The sequence below is a fragment of the Grammomys surdaster genome, unplaced genomic scaffold (assembly GCF_004785775.1).
Source record: "Grammomys surdaster isolate TR1022 unplaced genomic scaffold, NIH_TR_1.0 804, whole genome shotgun sequence".
NCBI classification, from domain to species: Eukaryota; Metazoa; Chordata; class Mammalia; order Rodentia; family Muridae; genus Grammomys; species Grammomys surdaster.
Genome location: NW_021605223.1, coordinates 77,953 through 86,577, shown reverse-complemented (window position 1 = coordinate 86,577; position 8,625 = coordinate 77,953). Strand labels below are relative to the sequence as shown.

Sequence of the window (8,625 nt, the reverse complement as noted above, 5' to 3'; positions counted from 1 at the left end):
AGCATGGCTGAGGGTTCACTTAAATAGCGAGGCTGATGGCTGGCAAGAGACGCATCCCTGGAGTCCTCTCTCAAGTCTCTTACCTGCTGCCTACTCTAGCTGCCAGTGTGGGTGGGGCAGGAGGGAGAGGGTTGCTGGGCTCCTGGGCATCCAGTGTGCCTCCCGTCTACTGACAAGGGAATTGTTTCTTGTGAGGGTCTCCTGCAGGTCACCACAGCTTCTCTGATTCCCAGACATTGACAGGCACATCGTGCCCTGAAGGCAGAGTTCCAAATGGTGTCATGCACTGTCCTTGTCGTTTGGGTCCTAGTGTGAGAGCCTGCTGCTGGATTGTGATGTGGGAGGAAGTGTAAGCAGAATAAACTTCCCTCCCCCATAGGGTGTGTAAAGCCTTTGTGTCTGCCTTTGAGTGAAATGTTTCAGCAAAGCCTTTGCTATGTTTGGGTCAGACAGTAGAGGCTGAGAAATTGTTTTGAGACTGAACCTTGAAGAGCTGTCTCCTTGGAAAGACTGCACTTGGTACTAAGAGAGCTTGCAGCTGCACAAACCTTGGTCCTAAGACACTCCTGCCAAACCTGGAGTTCTTACTTTTGATTATGGCTAGCCATGGTGAAAAGGGACTGAGATTTGTGGGGGCTGTCTGCTCTCAAGAGCAGCAGGGGGGAGATAACTGTGGTAGCTGAGATCTTTCCCAGCTCCAGTTAACCTTGTATGCTGTTTGAATAAAGTAACTGGGGTGAGGTAGCTAGCTGGGTGTCAGTCTTCCCCAAGGAGGCTGCTCCTTTAGGAAATGAAGCTTGGTATCTCGGTGAGCCTCCCTCTCCTCTCCTCTCCTCTCCTCTCCTCTCCTCTCCTCTCCTCTCCTCTCCTCTCCTCTCCTCTCCTCTCCTCTCCTTATCCCTCCCCCTTTCCCTTTCTTCCTTCCATTCTTCCTTCCCTTGAATGACTTGGAACTCAACTGTGCAGATCAGGTTGTCCTCAAACTCACATGGGTTCTCCTGCCCCTACCTCCCGAGTGCTGGGCTCGCAGGCCATTTTAGCATCTTTTGTAAGACAAAGACACACATCTTTATGCTTTCCCAGGAATACCCTAGGAAAACCAAAGCGTGCTCTCGGTCTCTCTTTTCATATATACAAATATATAATAAATATATGATATATGTAACCTGTAATACATAATATATAATATGTAATCTATAATACATAATGTGTGATATTAATATACAACGCATATATACTATCTATTATAATCTGGTTCATTTCACTGAATTTGGGGAGGAAAGAGCCTTCAGGGATTGTGACGGGCCTGCCCTAACAGAGGTTGCTTTTATGACCTCATAAATCAGAGTGACAGCAAGGTGAGACCGTCCAGGGAGCCCAGGCCCTTTCACTGAGCGCCTGAGGTCGTCCCGAGCACACCGGGCACCATGGGCGCCTCACATTCGTCTAAGGAGGAGTGGGAGCGCGAGAGCAGGACCGACTTATGGTGGGCGCAGATCCAGGAGGTGTTCGCGAACAAATGCGAGTTCAGCTGGGACCAGGTCAAGCAGCTGTACCAGAGGTTCCGGCTGCTGAGCGGAGACCAGCCCACCCTCCAGCCACACAGCTTCGACCAGGTCCTGGACTTAGAGTTCAACCCGATCCGCTCCAGGATCGTCCGCGCCTTCTTCGACAACCGGAACCTGGGCAAAGGGACCGGCGGGATGGCGGAGGAGATCACCTTCCAGGACTTCCTGACCATCATCGCCTACTTCCAGCCGCTGAGTCCCCGACTCAACAAGGAGAAGGCGGAGCAGTACCACAAAGAGAAGATGCGTTTCCTCTTCAACATGTATGACCAGGACGGAGACGGAATCATCACCCTGCAGGAGTACCGCCGGGTGGTGGAGGACCTGCTGTCGTTGAACCCACATGTGGAGACAGACACTGTGCGCGCCGTCGCCAACGCCATCGCGCGGGGCGCCTTGAAGGAAGCAGCCAGGGCGTCGGGCCATCCGCTGAAGGGGGAACATCTGTACGAGGGCATCACCCTCGAGGACTTCATCAAGACCTGGCACAGTCTCGAACTGGAGGTCAAGATGCAAGTCAGCTTCCTGAACCTGGAAGCCACGGCCTTATGCAAGTGACCTGCTGGCTGCCGCGCCCCCTCTGGAGAAGCTGCCCCTTGAATCCGGCAGACTCCTGCAGCAGCTAACGGGGTACGTGGGACGTGATGCCTTTTATCTCGGAGAATAAAGATGATCAAAAGAGAAGAACGGGACGTGGCTGTACTTACCTTGAACCCCAGCACTCGAGAGGCAGAGGCAGGCAGATCTCTGTGAGTTGAAGGTCAGCCTGGTCTACTGAATGAGTTCCTGGCAGGCCAGAGCTCACATAGTGAGACTCTGTGTCAAAAAATAAAATGAATAAAATGTAGAAGTACAAATGGCCAGTAAACATGAAAAAAAAAACATCTTAAGCATCCTTAGCCGTCAGGGGTTCTATCTCATGCTAGGCACAGTGGCTCTCAATAAAGCAAGTGCTGGATAGGATACAAGGGCGCGAAGGAAGGAAATATGTACACAAGATGACTGGTAGGAATGTAAACTTGTTCAGTATATAGTATGGAAGTCAGTATAGCGGTTTCTCGAAAGCCTAACACTAGAACCGTCATATGGCCCAGCTGTACCATTTCTGGGTATACAGCCAGAGTACCACGTAGACGCCAAACATCTGCACAGAGTGCAGCTTTACGCAGCATCGCCACCTTACAGAACGAGCCCAGGCTTCCCTCTGCAGATGAATGGATGAATAAAATGTGGCACACATGGGACCAATTTTATCCATCTGACTGAAGATGCTCATGATCACAGGACAAGCCAGACACTACTCATTTGTGGATCCAAGATGTTTCTATAGATACGTGACGTCCTAGGACGGGAAAGCGGGAGTGAGACTGGGGGGAGGAACAGGAAGGAAGGGGTGGTGTCACTGTGGTCAAAGTACAGGGCGCACGTGTTTGAAACTGCCTCTCGTGACTCATCACTGTGTGCAGTGGACATACCACAGTAAAGAGAGTACCGGGGGGAGCTGTGAGTATGCAGTTAGGCAGAATGTTCTCTCGATTGGCAAAAGAGCAGATTTAAGCAGTTAAGACTCTAGCTCTTTCCAAGTAAAAGTTTGTCAGACCTAGCTGTATCAGCTACTCTCCTCGTTGCTTGGACAATATACTTAACAGGGGCCCCTTTAGGGAGGAAAAGGTAAAGCTGGCTGTGACTTTAACTCAGGGTTAAGCTATTTTTCCTTAGTGGTGTCACTGTGGCCATGCATTTGAGTGTCATGTCGTAGCCTAAGATGACCTTGATAGCTGAGGGTCACCTTGCATTCTGGTTCCCACTTCCCAAGAGCTAGAGTTACAGGTGTGTGCCAACACATCCACTGTGGATGAGAGAGAAGCCACAAGGTCCCACCCCCAGGTGAAGAGCTACCAGCAGTCACTGGCTGTTGAGAGCAGGAGAATCAATGTTCTTCAGGGATGAGGTCCCCTTCTCTCCCGGCCCCCATAGGTTACCCAATTCCAGTCGGTCAGCCTTAGACTCAGATCCAGATATATGATCAACACCGGTGGGCTCTATTGTATTTATACACACATATAACAATAATACAGAAGACATCTTGGATTTGAGAGTTAAGGGGTGGAGGATGGGAGGAACTGGACCAGTCTTGCTCAGACAGCAAAGCTGTTGAGATGTCATGGATGCAACTTCCCTGTCACGGCTGGAGAGGTGGCTCAACAGTTAAGAGCACTGACTGCTCTTCCAGAGGTCCTGAGTTCAATTCCCAGAAACCACATGGTGGCCCAGAATCATCTGTAATGGGATCTGATTCCTCTTCTGGTGTGTCTGAAGACAGTTACAGTGTACTCATATAAATAAAATAAATAAATGCTTTAGCTGGGCAGTGGTGGCTCACGCCTTTAATCCTTTAATCCCGGCATTTGGGGGGCAGAGGCAGGTGGATTTCTGAGTTCGAGGCCAGCATGGTCTACAGAGTGAGTTCCAGGACAGCCAGGACTACACAGAGAAACCCTGTCTCGAAAAAAAACCAAAAAAAAAAAAAAAAAAAAAAACCACTTCCCTGTCACATCTAAAAGACAGTATCTTGTTGAAGCAGGTGTCCTTGTCTTCTGGTTCTCACAATCTTTCTGCCCTCTTTTCCGCCATGTTCCCTGAGCTTAGGTGTAGGGGTTGTGTTGTATTTGTGTCACTTGGAGATGGACGGTTGTGATCCTCTGTAGCCTGCGTTTTGACCAGTGGTGGATCGTTGTGATGGTCTATCTGCTGCAGCTTTTCCGGTAAGGGGCGAGAACGACACTTAACGGGCCAGGCTCGGATGCAGGCGCCAGCTTTGGTTTGTTTTTGAGATAGGGTCTCTTTATGTAGCATTAGTTTGCCTGTAACTCGACATGTAGAGCAGCCTGGCCTCAAACTCAGCAGAGGTCTACTTGCCTCTGCCTCTCAAGTATTGAGGTTAAAGGTGTGTACCACACATGGCCAGGCTCTTTTAAGGGTCCTTGAAAGAGCTACAGTACTTGGTACAAGGGAGTCTACTCTCTTTCTGTTATTAAAAAAAAAATCATTGTATCCTATTTTGTATTTATTAGTTAAAAATTTGCAATTATGAGAATTGAACCTAGACCTCCTGTATACTGGGCAAGTTCCCTGCCACATCCCCAACCCCTTTCAAATTAATGTGAGCGCTTGCTGGTCTCTGCAGACCTGTTGTTAGCACGTCTTTAAAAGCCTCCTGCAATAAATTTCTCTTTGTCAATGCAGTTGAGAAAACATTAAAAATTTAAAGTCTGCCAAATACCCCCTGGAGTTCTAAATTATCCCTAATGAAAGGCTGCTGCTTTGATGAATATGTATGAGTGAGGGAAAGAATAAATTTGCATACAAGAGCTTGAGTTCCCTCAGGGGCAAGTTGTTTCCTTCATTTCCGGCTTGCAGATGTGTTGTTGTTTATTTATTTAAATTTTGGGGACCGAGTCTCAAATATCCTAGGCTAGCCTCGAACTCACTGTGTGGCCTAGGATGATCTTCTGCCTCGTGGCTCAACCTCCTGAGTTCACAGGCATGCACTCACGGGCTTGATGCATGTGCTCAGAACCAGACTCACAGCTTTCTGCACGCAGGGCAAGCACTTTACTGGCTCAACCTCACCCCCAGTCTCCAGATCTTTGCTTCAGATCAGAGCACACACAGATGGGATTGCTTCCCTCAGTGGGAAGAATGCTTTATAACGAGAGCTGGAAAACATTGTTTCACTGACACTATCAGAGTCCTCTGAGCAGTACCAGACTCGCCAGGTTATGACCTTGCCGTGGACTGACTTGTAGAATGAAAAGCCGCGACATCTCATTGTATGGAGAAACACATTGGTTTCCTATGAAAAAGCCACTTTGGGCTCTGAAATCAGTCAACTAGAAAGTGCAGACTGTTTCTACCGACAACCAAGCAGACAATAGGTTAGATAGTCAAACATTAAACTGAAGTTAAGTTTAACATGTCCAGGAGGCTCTTGGCTAGAAGCAACTGGGGCTTCATGGGGGAAGGGCTTGCGAGCAAGGATGAGGACTAAGTTTGGATTCCCAGAGCCCATATAAAGCCATATATAGTACTGCACACTTATAATCACAGTGCTCCCCAGATCGTAGTGCTCCCCAGATCATAGTGCTCCCCAGATCGTGGTGCTCCCCAGATCACGGTGCTCCCCAGATCGTGGTGCTCCCCAGATCGTAGTGCTCCCCAGATCGTAGTGCTCCCCAGATCGTAGTGCTCCCCAGATCACGGTGCTCCCCAGATCACAGTGCTCCCCAGATCATGGTGCTTCCAGTACTGGCTGGGAGGCAGAGACAGAAGAATCCCTTGAAGCTCCAGGGCCTGCTAGCTTGCCTTAGCAGAGGCTAACAGCAAAGAGACCCTGCGCCAACATGATAGAAGGCAAGGACACTTGATACTGACCTCTGACCTCCACATGCATGTTGTGACATTCATAGACTTGAGGAAGCACACGAGAGCACACACACACACACACACACACGAGTGCACGGGCGTGCACACAAATGCACATACATGGGTGCTGCGACGTTATGTGCCTGTTCTCACAGACATGAAGGTGCACATCCACCACACCACATACAAAGATTTAAAAAAAGAAGACAAAAATTACATGTTGGAAAAAAACTTAGAAAACCTAGGTTAGAGACCCAGGGATCAGCCACAGTTGATGATGGACAGGCAGCTTCTGCAAACAATACTGATTTTTTGTCTTGCTCCGAGTGCTCTGTGTGTTGGCCAATTACCCATGGAGTGTTCATAGAACACTGATAACTCCCCTTTCAAGGCTGAAGACACTGGAATAGTATCTTTCTTTTTACATTTTCCAGGGACATTGTCATTGACAGATTACTGTCTGCCTGCTTTTATAGTCTCCTGTTTGAGATCTCTGAGTGTCCAGCTGTTTCCGGTCGCCTTTTTTTGTTTGTTTGTTTTTGTTTTTGTTTTTCGAGATAGGGTTTCTCTGAGTAGCCCTGGCTGTCCTGGAACTCACTCTGTAGACCAGGCTGGCCTCGAACTCAGAAATCCGCCTGCCTCTGCCTCCCAAGTGCTGGGATTAAAGGCGTGCGCCACCACTGCCCGGCTCCAGTCACCTTCTTAAACCTACCAAGAACATGGAGTCTTCTAGGCAGCCCTCCCATGGTGAGGTTGCCCCTGGAAAACAATCATCTTGTGGGAACCAAATCACCTCAAACAACAAGAACCCCCAGAGCCTTGCAGACCAGAACAGAAATAACAACCAGTCAAGCCACAGTTTGAACCAAAGCACTTAATTGTGTAAACCTCTTGTACCTTGTTGTCGGGAGCAGCCCTGCTTATACACTGAAGGCCTAAAATCAGCCATAGGCCTAAAATCAGCCATAGGCCTGACATACATGCCTGTTAGCACCAAGTCTTGGGTCTCTGTGGGAAAACACTGAATCAGATAGCTGGGAGTTATTGTAAACAGACAGCTTTGGTGGAAGGCTGCCAAGCCTGGCTACTCATAGGCCTTGTAAGATAGGTAACCTTGGTGGATAGTACCAACTTAGACAGAGACAAGTGAATCATAGGCAGAGTCATAGTGATCTGTCCCCTGAACCTTCACCCAGCTGACACTCTGTTCTGGAAGATATCTGTATTCCCCCTGAACACCCACACTCCTATGTCATCCCCTTCCCCACATCCTGCCTTTTTGTGTATAAAACCTGTGTGTGGAAAAGTAAAAATTACGATCTGATCAGATTATAGACAGGTCGTCATTCCTTTCGTCTTTGCCTGCTCCTCCTGCTCTCTTTCAGGTAACCTCCCCAGACCCCTGTTTAATGTCCTGCTGGACAGAACACCTTGTTCCAATCTCCCCCCCCACCTCCCACCCCACATAGTATGTAGCCCTGGGTAGCCTGTAACTAAATAGACCAGGCTAGCCTTGATCTAACAGGGACCCACCTGCCTCTGTCTCTGACGTGCTGGGATTAAAGGCATGCAGCACCACACCTGTCCTGTTCCAGTCTTTTTAAAAATTATGTCCATTTCCCTGACAGCTGTGCTACGGACATGAGGTCCCCCTTTGCATTCCCAAGACAGCTGTCTTGAGTAAATTTGTTTTCTGCTTCTCACCATTTTTGTGTTTGATTCCGGAAGTGTGTGGCCAGACTTGGTTTCTTAGGACACCGAGTCAGGCTTTCTGTGGTTTAGGGTTCTCGAGGAGCTGCTTCCCCTTAATTGAGGTTTTCTCTTGTGGAGGGAACCAGGGGGCTTGTGAGGCTCAGACGACGGAGGAAACTTGAAAGATGCACAACGCTCAGAAAGCACAAGGCTTTCTCGGAGACGTGATGGAGGCACAAGGGATGCTATTTCTGTGTCCTTGCTAGGGGCACACTGTCAAGGCCAGTCTGGGATTGAGGCCAGGGCCTTGGCATGAAGGTTTAGGTTCATGGGCACCTGCCTTTTTCCCTTGAACAGACTGGAGTTACCAATCGCAAGGCTGTGTGCACAGTCTGTGGCGTACTTGATATATCGTGTATGAAACTCCACACCAGAACATTAAGATCACAGACTCTACATGGGTGTGTTACCTTAATCCCATCTCTTGGCAATTAGAGGCAGGAGGATCAGAAGTTCAAACAGAAACACATTCTTGGCTACATCTTTTTTTTTCTTCAGGGTCTTGGTAGTAGGACTACCAGACTCTGAAGAAAAAAATAAAAAGCAAAACCACCAACATTGAAGGTTTCTCCCCAACCCTCCTTATTGAAACAAGGTCTTACTCTGTAGCCAAGGCTAGTCTGGAACTTCTGTGTAGATCAGACTAGCCTCAAATTCACAGTCCTCCACCTCTGCCTCCCTCAAATGTTAGAATCTCTCTCTCCCCTCTCCCCTCTCCCCTCTCCCCTCTCCCCTCTCCGCTCTCCCCTCTCCCCCTTCCCCCTCCCTCTCCCCCTCCCCCGTCCCCCTCCCTCTCCCCCTCCCCCCTCCCCTCCCTCTCCTCCTCTCCTCCCTCTCCTCCCTCTCCTCCCTCTCTCCTCTTCCTTTCTCTCTCTCTCCA

The 8,625-nt window shown here is 49.1% G+C and overlaps 1 pseudogene across 1 annotated transcript; it reads left to right on the top strand.

The window, feature by feature from the left end:
* The first annotated feature begins 1,366 nt into the window (after nt 1–1,366).
* LOC114633937 lies at nt 1,367–2,244 on the top strand (annotated as a pseudogene). The gene has a single exon (XR_003713265.1). The product of XR_003713265.1 is annotated as a calcineurin B homologous protein 3 pseudogene (transcript).
* The last annotated feature ends 6,381 nt before the right edge of the window (nt 2,245–8,625 follow it).